This window comes from Euprymna scolopes, chromosome 20, assembly GCF_053919585.1.
Source record: "Euprymna scolopes isolate OS-2025 chromosome 20, ASM5391958v1, whole genome shotgun sequence".
Lineage (NCBI taxonomy): Eukaryota > Metazoa > Mollusca > Cephalopoda > Sepiida > Sepiolidae > Euprymna > Euprymna scolopes.
Window position 1 is genome coordinate 18,976,656 of NC_136501.1, and position 20,782 is coordinate 18,997,437.

General features: G+C 32.4%; 1 protein-coding gene across 6 annotated transcripts in view; it reads right to left on the minus strand.

The window, feature by feature from the left end:
* The window catches only part of LOC145241346 (tubby protein homolog), a 480,960-nt gene that overhangs the window by 347,460 nt on the left and 112,718 nt on the right, over positions 1 to 20,782 (minus strand). The window contains exon 1 of one of the 6 annotated variants that reach the window (XM_080104208.1): positions 10,001 to 10,020. The exons of the other annotated variants lie outside the window; for them this stretch is intronic. The gene's annotated coding sequence lies outside the window, so the exon portion shown is untranslated. Of the gene's footprint in view, positions 1 to 10,000; positions 10,021 to 20,782 lie in introns of those variants that run through there. 6 annotated transcript variants of the gene reach the window in all.

A 20,782-nucleotide genomic window follows, 5' to 3' on the forward strand; every position in this document is an offset into this window, starting at 1 on the left:
TGTAGTTTAAATAATGATCTGGTCAGAGATAGGGTAGTTTGAAAGTCAATTTATTAAAGCCGTCCAACACGTGCCAGCATATAAAACTGGTGTTAAGCTACCATTTTTGAAGTGACATTCACCCCAGGTGGGTTAAACCAGCTTCCTTAAAGAAGGAAATTTCATTGGAATAACAAATTCACAAGCCACCCCCAGTTACTTGTATATTCTCGCCAGGGGAGATGACGACGTTAGGATTTTGCAGTTCTTGTAGAGAGATATTAAGATCCTCCTACATACAGCATCACTAAATGGTCACCCATCTGGTACTGACCAGACTCAACATTGCCCAACTTCAGTGATCCACCAAGTATCAGTGTGTCAACATGATTATATCATATTGTTAAGGCCAATGAAATGTAATTAGATTTCATTCCTTACAGAAACTGTGTGGGGGTAGAGATCTTTTCCTCTTATCTTGGTAACTGTGTTATGAAAGAGATTCAATCATTTAGTGAAGCAATGATGTAAGCAGCATGAAGAAAGTAATTGGTAGAATCTGCAGGTGCTCCCAAAGACAAAGACACTAATTTCAGTGGAACAGAATGACAGAAAAAAAAATGAAAAATGAAAGAAAAAAAAATGAAAAAAAAGTTGATGAAAAAGTAAAAAAAAAAAAATGAAACAAAAAATATGAAAAAAAAAGATGATGAATACGTAAAAAAAAAAATGAAACAAAATATATGAAAAAAAAAAGATGATGAATACGTAAAAAAAAAAATGAAACAAAATATATGAAAAAAAAAAGATGATGAATACGTAAAAAAAAAAAAATCCAAGAAAAAAACGAATAATACATCTAAAAAAAAAAAAAAAAAAAAAAAAATTTTAAGATTTTTTTTTATAAAACTAAACTCATTTTCTTTTCATTATGTTTGCCATTTGGTTTCAAGAGGTCAGCACAGTTTGATTGATACTCATACTTACTAGAATTTCCAAAGGCCAAACTGAAACTGTTTTTGATATTATCAAAAAGCTGGACAATAAGAAAGTGTTGTTATAACCTAACCCTAACAACTTAAAAGTAGTACACGTCTCCCCTCTCGATTGCATCACCTCTTTGTGCTGAGAATTGGTAACAGTCGGTGGAAACGGTTGGATGAGTGGGGAGAGGCAGGGTGCCGAAGCCGCCAGCTGAGGAAATAATGAACCCTTCAGTGGGAGGTCAACCCATTGAGGGGTTAAGCAGAGGTTCTAAAAAATTTAAGTAGAAAACCGAGTCCCTCCGGACACAGAACCATGCTACCCTCCACAACTGACAGACTAGGTCGATGATGATAGGGATTGTCATTCTTTTGAGTGTTCTTGGGATTGTGAGTTTACGACTGGTCAGGGTTTATCCCAACACTGACAGCTTGCTAACCTGGAAAAGTTCAATCAGGATAGGGTTACTGGGGCCAATCCCAGTTCAACCTAGAGCTCTGAGGATGATACACTGTTGCTATCTTGTGCATCTAAGATGAAGAGCCGGTCCCAAAGAAAGGTGAAGATGTGTGCCATGATGTGTCCATTCAATCTGCACATTTCACTATGAAAATGATATTCGAAATATGTCATTGACTGAAAAAAGGAAGGTCCAAAACTTGTATAGAGATATGTGTGCACATTTAAAAATAAAACGCAATGAAAAATATCATTAAAACTTGAGTGTAATTGATCGACGGGCAGTCTCTTCTAAGAGGTAGACAGACATGTAACAATTACTTTCTTTTGTATTCACATGCAATCGCTTGCCTAGTGATTATTTGTGGTTCGGTTGGCTAAAACAGACATGTTAAAACTCGCATAGAAATACATCGATTTGAACACTTCTCCATATATTAAGCTTTCCTAATTTCTGCCCAACCTGTGTTTAGTGCTATAACACAAAGAGTTCCTGAATAGATGCCGTGGAGACCTGATGCTAGAAATGTCTTCTCTTGGCTTACCATGAAGTGTCAGGATCAGATCAAACTCCTAAACTCGATTCTCTTTCTCTAACTAAAGCATGCCTGCTGAACCAACTTGCCTTACATTCTAATGTTAAACTGTTAAATAAAATTTATTTCATTGCAAAAGAGATGTTATTTTTGTATGGAACTCTGGTGATCCTATTTTCTTTCTTCATTTCAAGCTAGCTCAGTCAGATACTGACTCGACCGAACTCAACAAAATGGTTATCTCCTGTCTCTGGCAAATGAGTTTTCAACCAACTCCCCTTCTCACTATAACTTGTAAACAAATGCATCAAAATTTAATTTTTGGTATTTTTACAGAATTTTATCCACACTTTTTTTTTTTTTTAACCCTAACCCAAAGCTAAGTTTTAGTTTAGCAAAAGTTGGTTGGCTCAGGTGGATACAGACACAGCTGCCTCTACAAAATAGTAATATCCAGTTTCTGGCAAGCGTTTTATCACACTTTCAACTAACTCACTCTAGAGACATCATCTTTCATCTAACCACGTGTTTAATGATGAAAAAGTTATTTAAAACTTAAATACGACCAACTGACCAACTGTTAAGAGAGAGAAAAAAAGAAATGAATACTTAATAACAGTAAGATTATGTGAATCTTTGATCCATCATTTCACGTCAAATTTGATGGAATTATTATAAGTTCCAACCACTGTCCCATCACTGTAAGGTTGCATCCCTGTGCCTGTTTTACAAGTACTTTAATGAAATGTGCTCTAACGAACTTGTAGCATTTGTGCCCTCTTAACCTATATACTCCCGACCAACCTGACAAGCAACAAAATCCAATCCCTTCACTGTTGAGGCTTTATGTCGATAGACTTTGGAATTCCCTCCTTTTTTCCTGCTTCACTGACTGTACTAATTTGCAGAAGTTTAAATGTAATGTAAACAAACATCTCACTACTCAACTCTCTACAGTCCCCTTTTAGATATAATCCCAAACAGAATTCTCTTACATGTCAAGTAGCAATGTGTCTTGTTTGGGATGAAAAAGAGTAAAAAAAAAAAAAAAAAAAAAAAATTTTTTAAAAACATAGAAACTTGTTTTTTCCCCAAATATTAAACCTTTTCTCAAAGTTATTTATTTTCACACACTTATTTTTCCTTAAAAATATCCTCTTTACCTTGGCACTTCCCTGCTACCTCAACTAAGTCAAGAACTCTAATCCATTCTTTCAACGTGACCATACCAACAAAGTCTCCTGCTCTGTACACATCTCCCTATATTATCCAGGTTAAATTTATCAGAATTTTAATATTTTTGAAGAAATCATGCAGACTTATTCTGAAAGTAATCTATAACAGTGTGTGTGTGTGTGTGTGTGTGTGTGTTCAAGGAGAGAGTAATGGGCTGGGTGGGGAAAAAAGGGAAAGGGAAGGAGAAACTTGGAAAGAGAAAGAAGTTTTAATTGGAATATATTACATTTTTGCACCAAGCAACACCGGATAGCCCTCCTAGTAATTATTAAACTCTCTCTCTCTCTCATATATATATATATATATATATATAGTTTTTCGGTGAGAAAATATCCAAAAATTGAAAATAATTGAATTTCAACAAGGGTCGTTGAAAGTGCTCAATCATAAGAGAGCAAGTTATATTTTTTAAATTATTTTTATGTAAATACAGTCATATCTTGCTACGATGTGTAGACCGTTTCAATCATATTAGATATCACCAGGCAAGAAAATCATATTTCTTATAATATATAAGAAATATGATTTTATGATAAGTGAATTATAGTAAAACAGATAGAAGGGAAAAATACCTGTTTCTCTGCTAAATGAATTATTGAAAATTTCCACTTCTTCGAAACGTGACATTTTGGGTTTTTAAAGTTTAAGTCTTTAAGACTCATATTGCACATTCATCATATCATTCCCTATCATCTCATATCCTTCTTCAACAGTGGCAGGAGTTAGTAATGGCAAGTATTTCAAGTATGTCCCAATATTGCATACTTGTCCTGGGACGGGTATTTGAACAAGTCTATAATAGATGATAGATGATGATGTATGCCAAAAAACATATCGCTTAACATGGGTGGAATCTCCAAATTTGAAAATGGCACAGAAGTCTCTTGCATGAAGATAAAAAAATAGCTCTTCCTTCGCAATCTATAATATAAAGAGTAGTTACTTATGTGTATACCTAAAACACTAAAACTACAAAATAGATACCCACAAAGTTGGCATTTTCTTCGTGGGCATTGCCCAAGATGAATAATATCTAAATTTAGAATAAAATAGTCATTCTTTGACTCTAAACTAGTGCAGAATTTTAACATTTAAGGAATCATGCAGACTTATTCTGAAAGTAATCCATAGCAGTGTGTGTGTGTATGTGTGTGTGTGTCCAAGGAGAGAGTAATGGGCTGGGTGGAAAAAAAGGGAAATGGAAGGAGAAAGAAGTTTTAATTTGAATATGTTACACTTTTGCATCCAGCAACACCGGATAGCCCACCTAGTAATTATTAAAGTCTCTCTCTATGTGTGTGTGTGTTTTTTATTTGTTTTTGTTAGCGATACTCTTTGGTACCCCCTAAATGGGGAGCGGCATATATATATATATATATATATATATTATTTTTAAAATATAATTATCCGCTGACACGTGTTTTGTCGTCTACGACTCATCAGAGTGGCTGAATATATATATATATATATATATATATATATATATATAAGAAATATGATTTTATGATAAATAAATTATATATAAAATAGATAGAAGGGAAAAATACCTGTTTCTCTGCTAAGTGAATTATTGAAAATCTCCATCTCTTCAAAACGTGACATTTTTGGTTTTTAAAGTTTGTGAGATTTCGATTTTTCATTTTATGTGACAGAAACAACAATAAGAAACAGGTGATTATCTTTTTTTCTGACAGAGTAAATGCCAAAACAAATCCATTTGTCTTTCTTCTTTCTTTCTTTTTCAACGCCTTACCATTTCCTGTTTGTTTCGAAGACATTACTATCCACCCACAATTTATCAACAATGACATTTTCAAGCAGAGGGGGAAAAAATGGAATTCAACAAAATGAGTCTATTTCGAGTGTACACCCTCTGTCAAAAATAACGAGAAATAAAATGCTTTACGACTCCTCACGCTAATGTTCATATCAAAAATTTTCAAGTGTAATGCAAGTAATTTCACGATCTGGTTGTGTTGTAATATTAATTTGTAAAAAATGAGATGTTAGTTTAAAAATAATTGTGTAGTTGAAAGCAGTAATAAATGAAACTCAGTTAAATTCCTCGGTTGGAGTCGTCAAAACCGGAAGTATAAACTTAGTAGTCTCGCAGTGTGCGTCTTACGGAAGAAAAAAATGCAAAACAAAACAATCTAACCTTAATCGAATGTTTAGCGCGTTTATTTATTTATTTTTTGTTTTCTAAGTAAAATGCAAGTAATATCACGGTATAAGAAATTGCTTGTTTATTTAATAATAAGTTTTTAGTGAGAAGTACTATTAAATACAGCTCATAGTCAGATTCCATGGTTAGAGTTGTCAAAACCGGAAGTGGAATCCGAGTAGTCACGCAGTTTGCGTTCTACGTTAAAGGGGAAAAAAAGGCAAAAAGATAATGTTAATCGGACCATAATTCTTTTTTTTTTATGAGAGAGAAGCGAAAAAAATAGAAAAAGAAAAGGAAAAAAATGGCTTTAATAACCCTGTACGATTTCAAACCGGTGTTTATTCCTACGGTTCCTTGTAGCCGCGTTCTCAGCGGTGTTAAGTGGTAGTAGGAGTAGTATGAATTTAATAGAGAGAAAAGATTTTATAACTTCCATTGATTCTAACCAGTTTTGGCAGTGAACTCTCACCCGAAAAAATACAGGAATCGAGGAAGTGTAAGGGTAATAGGCCTATAGCACACCTCAGATCCTGTACTGCAGTTTGTGCACATTACATTTGCATGTAATGTCTTGATTTTTAATCCTATTAAGGTCAAACTCACACGAGAAAAAATGAGTTCATTTTATATATATATATATATATATATATATATATAATAAATAATAATAATAATATATATGTATATATATATATATATATATATATAATAATATATATAGAGAGAGATAGACGATAGATAGATAGAAGAAAGAGAAGATAGAATGGATAGGAGAAGATAGATAGATAGATAGAAGAAGAAAGATAGATCGATAGATAGAAGAAGAAAGATAGATTGATAGATAGAAGAAGAAAGATAGATCGATAGATAGAAGAAGAAAGATAGATAGAAGAAGAAAGATGATAGATAAAAGATAGAAGATAGATAGAAGATAGATAGAAGATAGATAGAAGATAGATAGATGATAGATAGAAGATAGATAGAAGATAGATAGATGATAGATAGAAGATAGATAGATGATAGATAGAAGATAGATGATAGATAGAAGATAGATGATAGATAGAAGATAGATAGTAGATAGAAGATAGATAGAAGATAGATAGATGATAGCTAGAAGATAGATAGATGATAGCTAGAAGATAGATAGATGATAGCTAGAAGATAGATAGAAGATAGCTAGAAGATAGATAGAAGATAGATAGAAGATAGATAGAAGATAGATAGATGATAGATAGATGATAGAAGATAGATAGATAGATGATAGAAGATAGATAGATAGATGATAGAAGATAGAAGATAGATAGATGATAGATAGAAGATAGATAGATGATAGATAGAAGATAGATAGATGATAGATAGAAGATAGATAGATGATAGATAGAAGATAGATAGATGATAGATAGAAGATAGATAGATGATAGATAGAAGATAGATAGAAGATAGATAGAAGATAGATAGAAGATAGATAGAAGATAGATAGAAGATAGATAGATGATAGATAGAAGATAGATAGAAGATAGATAGAAGATAGATAGAAGATAGATAGAAGATAGATAGATGATAGATAGAAGATAGATAGAAGATAGATAGATGATAGATAGAAGATAGATAGATGATAGATAGAAGATAGATAGATGATAGATAGAAGATAGATAGATGATAGATAGAAGATAGATCGATGATAGATAGAAGATAGATAGATGGTAGATAGATAGATGGTAGATAGAAGATAGATAGATGATAGATAGAAGATAGATAGATGATAGATAGAAGATAGATAGATGATAGATAGAAGATAGATAGAAGATAGATAGATGATAGATAGAAGATAGATAGATGATAGATAGAAGATAGATAGATGATAGATAGAAGATAGATAGATGATAGATAGGAGATAGATAGAAGATAGATAGAAGATAGATAGAAGATAGATAGAAGATAGATAGAAGATAGATGATAGATAGATGATAGATAGATGATAGATAGATGATAGATAGATGATAGATAGATGATAGATAGATGATAGATAGAAGATAGATAGAAGATAGATAGAAGAAAGATAGAAGAGAAGAAGAATAGAGAAGATATATATATATAAAATCAGTCAATAAATAAGAAAACCAAGATACACTTATTTCATTACAATTACGCATCTAACATTTGAAATATAACGGCTATATTAATACCAAAAAGAACAGAATTTGCATCATATCTTTTTAAATGTCTAACGGGTTTACATTAGAAAATTCCACTCATTCCATAACGCTATAACCATTTTGAATGCTACCGTTTTTTCTGTTCTAAAATATAACAGCCACCCTTTTCACATAGAAAGTATATTTTCAAATATTGTACGGGTATTTTATTTTCATCAATTTAATCATTCAGAATAAGTCCGGAAATAAAGAATTAGGCCCAGTTTCTTAGTGTTTTGTTTGAATGAAATGAAACTTTGATGATAACTAGTTTATTATATTCAAAACATCACATCAAAACACTAGGGTCTTTGACCGTTTTTTCTCCGTCCTACAGCATATGTTCTAGATGGCCTCCATTTAGCTCCGTGCATTTCTTGAGGTGTAGCACGAAGTTGTCCATGACGTTTTTACAGATCGAATTGGTAATGGCTCTCATCTCCTCCCTGATGACTTCCTTGAGCTCCGTGATCGTTCTGGGTTTCCCTGCGTAGACTCTGTCCTTAAGATAGCCCCAAAGAAAAAAATCTGGGGGGCTTAGGTCCGGGCTATGGGTTGCCCACGCAAAATCAGTCTTGAGACTGATCACTCGGCCTCCGAAGTTCTCTTTCAGCCAATCTCGGGACAGGTTTGAGGTGTGAGAACTTGCTACGTCCTGCTGGAACCAGAACTTGCTCATGAGCGACGGGTAGATGGTCTGGCGCTTACTCTTGAAGGTTTTGAGGACCTCCACATACCGCTCCTTGGTGACTGTAACTGCTGCGCCAGATTCTTCAATGAAGATTGGTCCGATGATGCCTCTTCTCAAACATCTTGACTGCCATAGCCTTTCCTCTGCTTCTTGTCTGAGGCTGTAACGGTAAGGGTCTGCAGCGTCTGTATTCTTTATGGGTAAGCTCACCAGCACTCTCCTGCAAGTCTCACGGAACATACTGAGGGACTGACTTCGCTTACGCACAGAACGTTCGGACTCTGCTGGAGAGACTCTCTCAACCAGCTCAGCTGTTCACTTCTTGGGACGTCCAGAGTTGCTTGGACGGTTCTCTCTGGCAGCGTTGAGGTTCTCCATGGTTCCATACTTCTCAAAGTGGTCCACCCAGTTCTGAATTCTGCTTTTAGATGGAGCCTTTTCACATTCGAACTGACGCATGAAACTGTTCTGGGTTTTCTTAAACGAGCCTGTGTTGTAGTAAAATTTAACACAGTGTATTCTTTGTCCCAGCTCCCACTGGGGTTTTGGTGTACTCACGCTCGTTAATTCTGCCATGTCCTGTAAAATAAGGGCAATCGGTGAATAAGTAATGGAGATATCACATAGTGTACACAGGGCCTGTTTTTTTTTTGGGGGGGGGGTCACCCTGTATTATCGATTGGGTTTAAATCGGGCTTTGACCTGACCAAAATATCACATCAATTGAATTATCAGAAAATCATTTTTTTGTGACTTTAGCAGTGTGTGCAGGGGCATTATCATGTTGAAAAATAATGTTCTGAGATATTCTCAGCTTCTGGATACTTAGTAACAATCCTGTTTCTAATATTCGAATGTATTCTTTTGCATTGATTGACTTCTCGCATCTAATAAGTTCCCTGACTCCTACTGCAGTAAAAGTTCCCCATGCCATTATCCCTTCATTCCCATGATTGTCGTTTTTATGTAACTTGGTGAAAATCATGCTCCAGTTCTTCGATTGCACTGTTCGGGAGCATCAGGAGCATCACTAACAAGACAAAATCTTGATTCTATCTAACCAGAAAACATTCCTGAACCAGTCTGTATCTCTCTTGCCATAACACAAGAAAAATCTCTTTTTATCATTGATGTTCTTCTTAGATAAAAATGGCTTCTTTGCACGCCTTTTAGGGGAAAATCCTATTTCTTTCATTCGTCTAGATATTGTATATCAAGAAAGAGAATTTCCAGTCCGTTTTAATTCTTTGCTATGGAGAACATAAGTTTTCTTTCAATCCTTCAAAACAGTTAATTTAAGATTGTGATCGGCCTTCAAAATAGATGCTCTAGGGCGACCAGATCCAGATTTCCCTTTTACCAAGTGTTCGAGTTCAAACCTCAGACCAATTCGCTTCACTAAAGAAAGAGCTGTTTTCACATTTTCTTTTTTTATCAAAAATCTGTAAGTCATTTGGACTGCCTTAATCCTGCAATTCGGTTTTTTATATCCTCACCAAGATGTGGTCTTACCATTTTTAGGATTAATCTTTTTATATGCTATAACAATAATGATCTGCAAAAGAAAAATTTTCAGTTAAAATTAACAAAAAATTCATAAAAAAATATTGAAAAATCGATTTCTTCCTTCTTTCACTCTTGGCCCATTTTTTTGCTCATGAGTGTGGGTGTATATATATTATATATATACACACACACACACACATTGATCTTTATTATAAAGAAGAAGATAAACAGATCCAATGCTACCTACCTTCAACCCCAAACTCTGGTGAGTACAAACCTGCTAGTGGTATACTTTTCAAGGAATGATTTCAGCAAAACTATGGAGGTCTCCTAACTTTGTTACTTTGGCATTTATGACGTCATAAAAGATTTCTTGCTGATATGTTCACCATACTTTATTTGACGATGTCATTCCTGTGTGATGTTACAAAGGATTTGCCCAGTGTCTTCTTAGTATGTTTAAGAGCATGGCATCATCTCTCTATGACGTCAACCATTATGCACAGAGACAAAAAACAAGATCTACAAACATTAGGGTTTGTGTTCCTTGATAGAAGCTCTGGTTGAGGTTGAATAAAATAAATACGTATTAAATACGTTTGAAGTCAAAACAACGGATTATTACAAAATAGACATATATATTTCGTTTGAAATTTATATTTCAATATAAATTATATTTCAATATAAATTTCAAACAAAATATATACCTCTCATTTTGTAATAATGCGTTGTTTTGGCTTCAAACGTATTTAATACGTATTTATTTAAGATCTACAAAGTTTTAATCGCATATAGATATAAATAGATATGTAACGAATACAAGTTTACAAATTTAACATCATAGCAATTTTCAAAAGCGTGATATTTTGATTGAGTTTAAATTTGGTCAAGAGAGACACAATATTAACGTTTTATTATTATTATTATTATTATTATTATTATTATTATTATTATATTACTGTTGCAACTCTACATATTTTTTCTGACAACATTCTTAGGAGCCAAAAAATTAAACTAATGAGACCTCCAGAGTGTTACTCAAATTATTCCTCGAAGAGTCTACGACTAGTCATTACAGTTGGGGTTAGGGTTGAAGGTAGGTAGTATTGGATCTGTTTATCGTCTGCCCTATCATAAAGACATGTATGTTTCTCTATACTGTTCTTTTTATTGTTTCAAGCGTACCTTACACAGTTTCATTTTTTGTAAATCTTACTGACCGTTTCGTTTTCACATTACAAATGTACCAAATATTTTTAAATATTTCCCTTGTATGCTATTTATTCAAATCACACATCTTGAGTAAATCTTACAATAAAAAGGAAACGTTGATGAATATATAAATTATTTTGGTTTATCCTTTTTCATCATGGTAAAATATTTCTATAGTTATCGTCATATACATATATATAATTCCACATTAAAAATATTCAAAGATAAAAACTAATGCATTTAACAAGTATATATAATAGTGTTCGATAATAAAGTGCAAGGTACATCGTTATTTATATTCAAATAAACATTATTTTAATGTCGCTACACAAACCAAATCATGTTTCGGTCCAATGATTATAACAATAACCAACCGACTCTCATCAGGCGACAGAAAGATTATATATATATAATTATGTCCAGAAAACAAACAAACAACAAACAAACAAATAAACAAACAAATAAACAAACAAACAAACAAAAAACAATGTGTGTAGTGTTGAATTTTCATTGTTACAAAATATAAATTTTTAAATGAATTATTTTAGACTTAAAAGGTTAAAAAATAAATTTACTAAAAAAATTGTTTTAAATTTATTATTTGTTTTATTTGTTATATTTTATTTTGATGTGTTTAATTTTTTTTTTAACTACCATGGAATTTCTGCATTTCTTTTTTCTTTTTACATCGTTCATTTCCGTATTACATTTAAGTTTTTTTAATGCAATTTTTTTACAAATAAATCTACTTTAACCCGTTGACAACCATAAGAGCATTTTACAATTGCGATTTACTCCCCGCCTTCCTTTTTCAAAAATTTATTCTCCATTTTTAATACACTTTTCTTAAAAAACATTCATACATTTTCTTCTACACTACCAACATAATAAAATAAATAACCCCGAAAAAATGTTATTTTTAATTTGCGTTACAAATAAATAATCAACGCGACAATAAAACGTATTGTTTTACTGTGTATGTTTTCAGCGTCCCAATTGTTTGGGGGTTTTTTTTCGCGTTTAAATTATCCAAATAAACAATTGTTAATACTTTGTTTTTTTTTGTTTTTTTTCATTGTTCATTTCCACATTGTCTTAATTAGTTTCATTGACCTTATTAACATATAAATTAAATATTTGACCCAATGGGTCATCAATGTTTGGTTAAAATAAATGAACAAAAGTTACATTTTATTTTCATTTTCTATTTAAAAAGCCATTTTTAACATGGGGAGAGTGTTTTTAACGATTCTGTACTTTCAACTAACAATTTCATTTAAAAGAGAGATATCAAAATTTAATTTTAACTTTAAGTAATGCTATTGGTGGTAGAGAAGGTTTCTTGTAGTTATTGAAGGAAACAAGTTTAGTCTTGGCAGCATTGAATGCGGCCAACCATTTATGTCCCCATTCCACTACAGATTGGAGGTCATCCTCTAGTGCTTCTGCCATTTCTTTAAATATGTGTTCATTTGTTTTCCTGTCGTGTCTGTGAAAGAGCGTGGTGTCATCAGCATATATACCCATCTCACAGACAATTTTGTCAGGGAGGTTATTTATGAATATTAGGAATAATAGAGGTCCAAGTATATATATATATATATATATATATATATATATATATAGTCACTATCCATATCGACGACTTGTGACCCTTTGTCATCTATGTTCTTTGTTTTAATGTATGACTTCATCTTTTTAAATTAAAAACATAGAATTACAACGCTGATTAAGAGATGGTACAAGATCATGAAAAAGAATAGTGACTACATTCACGATTAAATTCATCTGGAAATTTTTTTCTATTGCTTTACTAGGCCTTAAAAAACTAACAAAACGTTCATTACAACCTGCCAGGAGGATTGACACAAATAAAACGTTCAATAAAGTCTTACGATTTCAGGCTGAAATAAGTTCCAATTAACAGAAATTGAAAACTTCTAAAGAAATGCTAATCGGTTTGTGCAGTTTCCTGTAGAGCTTTGTTCTTTTGCATTATTTGAGGTCTAGCGTTAAAGATGATTTTTTTTTTTTTGCTTTGTTTTTGTACGTCTTAATCTCAGAACTGTCCGTATGTAAAACACAATACTGTGGGACTACTTCCCAGCCGCCTTTAACATGGCCATTTTTAAATCTAATATGAATAAATTCCTCTTAAATAATTCAGTCCCACCCAAGTTCCACCATTACTGATCATGTCTCACCATCTACCTAACACTTATTAACTCTTATCCTCGAGTGGCCTCAGGGCCTTCATAAGCGGTGCCTCCCCACCATTAGAAAAAAAAATGATTTTTAAGACTTCTATAGAGATTGTAATCTGTGGGTGTGAAGTCAGGTGAATATGGTAGGTGATGCATAATACCTTTGGATTTTGTGCTGTGTGAGGTCTGGATATTATGTTAAAGGGTGATACCAGAGAAAAATAATTAGGTTCAAACTGAAAAAGCAATGTTATGAACATCAAACAGCATATTGACTGATGAAACAAGATCATGGGGAAGGATGGAGACGGCATTAACGATTAAATAAACCTGATATTTATTGGTTTACTGAACTTTAACAAAAAATAAAAATAAAAACAGACAGAACTTCCGGTGCAATCTCATAAATGGCACCAACAAAGTTCCATAAAAAGGTTTTATTATTTTATAAATTTTTGCTTAATAATTAACACTTTATCTAATTTCCAGGAGAGAAGACAACAGGTTGATAAGGGCGGTGTGTGTGTGTGGGGGGGGGAGTATGAAACGGTTCAAACATTAAAGATGATCAATATATTAAAAATCGATAAAAATAAAAAATTATATAAATAACGAAAAATATGAGAAAACTAAAAAAAAAAAATGCTAGCAAACTGTAACCGTTTTAATTTTTAAAAGCTTTTTATTTATTTAACAAAGAGAGGGAACTGTGACGTAACGGATAAATTACCAGGTTTTCAGTTGTAAGTGATAGTCTTCTGTTGGTTGAAGGTTTAATCTTCAGTGTGGGTGATACGAAGAATACAACCGCAAATTACTTAAAACTTCTACTTGGTCATCGCTGCCGGAATGAAAGCATGCTATTCTCATAGATTAAATAAAGAGGTTCATTCAAAAGTCTGTGCTAGTTCTAGAGATTAACAGAAAGATTCTTCAGTTCAACAAGATATGCTTGTAGAAAATTGGAAGTTACATCGACCAAAACGCTGTGCGAATGACACTCAATATGAGGACAGTAGTTTGAAAAATCCAAATCCTCTGTAATCATATCTAGGTTCTGCCTCATCTGAGGTTTGGCCTTCGGGCTAGAATCAAAGTGTAGTATCTGCTCCGGCAGATACTGCAATCAAAGACCATAAAAGACCATTGCCCTTGTGGCAATCAGTTATTGGTCAATGTAGGGGCAACCCTTCATACCAATTGTCACTATCCAGCTGCCCTACTCCCCGGGGAGCTGGTCCCCATTTCCCTAATGTCTCCACATTAAAAAACGGCCTTGTGCCTAATTTGCTCAGTGGGGAAGCAAATAAATACACTCTGTAATCATATCTAATTAAAAAAAAAATACTTGACAAAAAGGCAGTCATATGATATCTATGCATTAGATTTTTACGTTTCTTGGATATTTTTAGAATTAAGAATGCGAGCACTTGTTTTTAATTTTTAATTTATTTTTATTAAATAAAAAGAATGGGAAATTTTATGGACTATAAAATTTGAGCCATTATTTCTGAAAATTAGTTCTCTACGCTCGCATGGCATTAACTGAACCATATAAGTTTTATTATCAACCGTGTTTATCTATTTAAGAATAAAAGATTACTATACCGCAGAGATCAATTTAGATAATTAAAAAAAAAAGCTACTATATTTAAAATGTTTCCATAGTTTAAGCCATTCACTTTCAAATGCATATATTAAGACATAATACTCTAACTGACTAATATATATATATATATATATATATATATATATATATATATATATATATATATTAGTCCAGGTTAATATTTTCAAAAGTAAAGCCACTAATGAAGTTTTAACGATGTTCATACAAGAGTGCTCAATACCGAAGTAGGGCAAGATGTACTTTTTATTTCACATAAGCAACGATAAAGCACGTCTTTTCTGTAAGAAAAAAATACTATAGAGAAAAGGACATTGTTGACTAAATTTTGAAGATGTTTCTTATGAATTATAAATTTCAAACTTCAATTTAATGTTTACAATATTCGTTTATATTTTTTTTAATTAAATTTTCATAAAACTATCATTTTTTTTTTTTTTAAATCAAAATTATGCGTTATTTTGTTTCCAAAATATTTTTGTGACAAACAATAGAATGAATATATACCTTAACTAGCAGTCCACCGGCATTGCTCGGTCATAAAATACGCTTAAATATGATATTTGATGAATGCAGACTTAGTATTTATTATTATGTTATATTGGATCCAATATATAATAATGATTTAAAAAGATTTTTAAAAATGAATCGTACGCCACCACCGAGAATCAAAACCAAAACGTTCAGTTTACGATTTATTTTTTCCTTTCAAGTTAATGCTTGCTGCAAGGCTAAAAATTAAAACATGAACCAATAGCTATTACGTTATGCATGCATATTCGTAATGCCGTCGTTAGACCATCACCTTACAAATTCCTTTTTTTTTTTAATTTTCACATATTTGCACCGACTTTCCGACTAAAACCCAAATATAAAGTTCCACATTGGTTTGAATACCCTATATATTAAATTTCATGTCTGTAGACCAAAAACTCTACATAAGTAAAAATTTTTAAATATATATACGCATACATAAATATATAGAGAAAGAGGTTTGTGTTAGCTATAACCTTCTTACGCAAATATTATGCAAGTATAAATCATGTAGAATATCTGCATGAATATAATTACACGTAATTAAAAGATGATCATCCCATAAGGAAACAGAAAGCTAATAGGGAATTAATTAAAACGCATAAAAGATTATGCAAATTAGCTATGCCTTTTGCTAGTGAATGCAATTCCACAACCCATATATAAAGTTTTATTTTCTTTTTAAATAAATAGAAGAAAGTGTTTTTAATATGAATATCAATAAAAAAAAAAAATTTGTAGGAGTATAGATTGTTTTTTTTTTTCAATTGTCGTCCTTTGAAGGTTTAAAATAGCCAAAATTGAGACATGGTAAAATGGATCGAAATTGCAATATAAGATAGAGTCAAAACACACACAAAAAAAAAAAAAAAAAAATGATGACAATAACTTCGGGTTGTCTTGTCTACGACATTGTTAAAATTTCCGGACAATTTTAATTTGTTATTCAAATATAATTTCTCCACATCTGAATTGTCATCCGTCTCCATTGTCTTACATTTCGTGCACATAAGCTGGCAAATAATATAAACAGTAACAATATCTCATATCGGAAATATTAGCACAAAACCAGAATTTTTTAACATTTCGTTTGAGTTTTCAAATCGGACTACGCCCATCAATAGCAAATGATTAATTAAGGAGTGATTTCTGCCATATTGAAAACGCAGATATAGGCTGAAGATCGATACATGTAAAAACAAGTGAAGCATGCATGGTCCCCTGTGAGTGCACAGTGAACGAGGCATAAAAAAAGACTAAGTTCAGAACCCCCCCCCCATTTAGTCCCAAAAGTCCCTAGGAGACGTCAAATCCTGGTGAAAATGAACAAACGGTGCAGTTTTATGCTTTAACATATGTAAATTTAAGTTTTGCACTATGCAAAAAAAGAAATGACTAAGTCATCATTTATCACCCCACCCCCACAATTTAGCCCCAAAAGTTTTCAAGGCCTTAACATATTTAAATTTGAGTTCAGCACCATGCAAAACTGCTAAATAGACATACACAGAAAATTTTGGGCAAATATAGTAAAATAGTCCCAAAAATGGAGTGTTTTTATTAGCCCTAAAAGAGCCCCTGAGGCACACCCAAGAGTTATCGTGAAATATAGACAAACAAAATTATATAGAAATCAGTTAGTTACAACTTTTCAGAAAGTTTTATAAAAATCCAAGGCATCAATTTTTTTTTAATAAGCAGAAAAGTGTCAATTTTAGTCATTTTAACCTGGAAGGCACCCGGAGGGGGGGGGGCAATTGGAGTTTTACCAGAAAATCCGTTCTGTTGCTTTTTTTACTCATATCATGTTTAATATGATAATTTCAAACAGACGAATATCTGAACAGACGAACGGACAAGGGTAAATTCACAGGTCCACCCTCCTTTTGTCAGAGACCAAATATTAATAGAATATTTGCCATTGAAACGACAGAGGAGTAAAACTACAAACACAGAAACCATACAAGAGCTGGAACGTAGGATGAAACAAGTTTAATGTGTGTGTAATTTCTTGATAACAGTTATCAAAACTATTAAACCTTTTCCAGTCGGTAGATGACCCACATAAAGCGTCTCCTTGCAACGAGGACAAATACAAAGCAACTGTAAAAAGTTATGGGTAATAATATTAATTTGTCAAGTGAAAAAGGCGTGGATTAGTTTTTAATTAGAAGCTGGGTTTGGTTGCTTGGTTGTTTTTGTTTTACGGCTTATCAACCCGTTTGAAATTAGAAATCGAAATAGTTTAAGGTCATATCCAGGACCTTAGAAGCTGGGTTGACGTAATTTAACTGTAGACGTTAGCCAACGATGGTGAGTTCAATTCTTCAGGAGAATATAACGTTATAGTCATATGTAAAAACAACATATTTCGTTTCAGTTCAGTTTTTATTGTAACTAGAAACATTTTACGTTTCTGAATTTTTAAATGAGGATTGGTTATTCGTATTATTTGGATTCATCGGACTACTGTTTTCATCTTGAGTGTCATTTTCACAACGTTTCGGCCGACGTAACCTCCGACCTTCCTCAAGTGTACCTTGTCAAATTCAGGAATTAGGACGAAATTTCGAATGGAATCCTTTATTTCATAAGGGTAGCATAGTCTCGTTCTGTCACCCATGATCCTAGGTCCTAAGTAATTTGCAATTGTATTTTTCGGTCGCCCACACTGAGAATTGAACCTTCAACCTTCAGGAGAATATCACTTTTATAATTGATTTTCCCAAGTACTTTAACCATTGTGCCATAGGTCTTTGTGAAAGATCGGAGGTTACATCGACCGAAACGTTGTGAAAATGACATTCAAGATGAGAACAGTACTCTGAAGAATCCAAATAATACGAATAGAAGCATTTTGTTGTTTTATTTTAATATAATAATAAACATTGGAAACAATGGATAGTCACGGTTTATCAACACCGAAATCCATTTGTAACGCTAACAATTTAAATGTGATAAACTTAAAGCAGTCAATTTTAATGCTAACAAATTTACCGCTGATAAATTTGAAGTTAATAAATGCATTCATTTTCTCATGCACTCCTGTCATATCTGAAAACCACACATCATTTTTACTTTTAAGAGAAAAAATCGATTGTGATCAAAGATAATCTGGGAAAAATAATTATAAAAAAGATAGCAATCACAGACATTGTTTTGTTGCCGCGAACAATGTCAGTTTGAAAATTACTATTTATGAATTGATTAGAAATCGAAATTTATCAAAAGTTGAGGGACAAAAAAACATAATTCACCGTTTCAACAATTACTACATTTCAATATTAATTAAAATCTACAGAACACAATAAAAGTGCAGTTGAATGGTATTTATTATTGTACTTTTTCAATCTTATAAATTGAAGGAACCATCCAGTTATTTTATGAAACTAGTGTGACTGAGATATATTTGCACATAAATACACATAAATCATAATTTATATATATACTAGTAAGCCACCCAGCATTGCCTGGTCGTTAAAATATTCATAAACATTATATTTTAATTAATGCAAAAACCGAGACATGTACATGCGAGTATTGTTTTTTTCCAAACAGTGCATTTCTTGTGAATAAAAAAAAAAAAATACTCAAGATCGAAACCAAATGACTCCAGTACGATAACCATTATGCCAGCTTGACACGTAATTTAAAAAGTGTTTTCAAACCTACTTATTATTAACATAAAGAATCTGTCATGTGAACAATTCACACATGCGCATTCATGAAACAGTTGACAAACATAAAAATCCGATTACCCCTCCCCTCCACGTACCAATTTTTCAATTTTAACCCTTCAGCAGCTCTTTTTTTCGGATGAAAACCGATTAAGAAGGTTTCCACGTGTCTGAATACTCTATATCCCAAATTTCAAGTCTGTAGATCAAAAATTCGTTGAGTATATAGGTTGAGAAGTGTCCTCACAGACATTCTCACTTTATATATATATATATTATAAATGTATATAAATTGTGAAATTTAAACTCGTCTCTCTAGATGACAGTCGACACCTATAACCTCTTCATAATTTGACTGTTATCACAATGAAATCACAGTACAAGTGTGAGGAAAGAATCTTAAAATGTTTTTGAAAGGTTTTCAATCGTTTTTTCTTTTTTTTGTTTCTTTTTTTTTAATAATATCACCAATATCACATGCATGAAGATGATTCATGCGAGTTGAAATATCTAGTAAATATGGTGAGTTCCTGTATTCACTGGAACAGACTATTACGCCACTAGTCTGCCAATGGGAGAAAAAGAACTAGAAAACAAAGAAACAGAAACTTTTGTTTCGTTTCAATCAATCCTGCATTAATGAAAAAATCTTGCAGAAAAATACAAATTTTTGACCATACGATCCTTTTGCAAAATATGAATCTAACAACACCAATTAAAAGTTCAGTATATATATATATATATATATATATATATATATATATATATATATATAAGTTATGAAAATATATTTATGGCAATTAAGTTACATAGAGGCTTAGTCTGACGATTTCCTATGGAGATAAAACGCAGATGTCTTTGTGTTACTTAATTGCAATAAATATGTTGTCATAACTAGGGCTATGACAAGAGAATATTCTTTTCGTTATTTTAACTCTCGAGTATATATCAGTTAATATCTTGTGTTTTTAGATAGAGTGATGTGGTTCTCAATTGATTAACTGTGCCGGATATATACTCGAGAGTAAAAACAATGAAAAGAATATTCTCTTGTCATAGCCCTAGACATAACTTACTGCCTAAATCTACCCACATATTGAAGTAAATACTGAAAATCTATGCATAATTCCTTATAATAATATGAACGCCTACATGAAATAATTTAACTTAAAAAGGTTGGTCTTTTTTTTTTTTTAATTTACTGTAATCTACATCTGAGCAGGAGCTGTTAGAAGCAGCTTATCCTGCCTTGACAGAGTTCAAAATAAACTTTGTAGCCTAGTGGAGGATGCCCTTTTCTCTTCCCTGCAACCTCTTTCCCCACAGAAGAGACGTTGCTAGCATGTCTCTGCTTTATCGTTATTTTCATAACAAGTGCTCGTCTGAGTTCCAATCTATGGTCCCCCCATGGCCTGACTTTCACGAAAAATACTCGTCTAACTGAAACTACTATCAATAATTTCCCCCACACTTTATCTGTGCCTAAACCTAAACGTAGATTCCATGAACAAAGTTTCTTTCTTAGAACTCCATGCCTGTGTAACTTTATTCTGTTTTTCCTACTTTCCTGATTATAATATGGTCGTCTTCAAGTCCAACATAAACAAGTTCTTGATGAGCCATCCCTTTAAGTAATCCAATTTACCAAATTTCTACTACTAACGATTACTACAAAATTTTCCCACTGACTATTGTACACAATAACTCTTATCCTTGAGTGACTCCGGGCCTTAATAAGTGGTGACTCCTTTACAAAAATAAAAATAAATAAATCA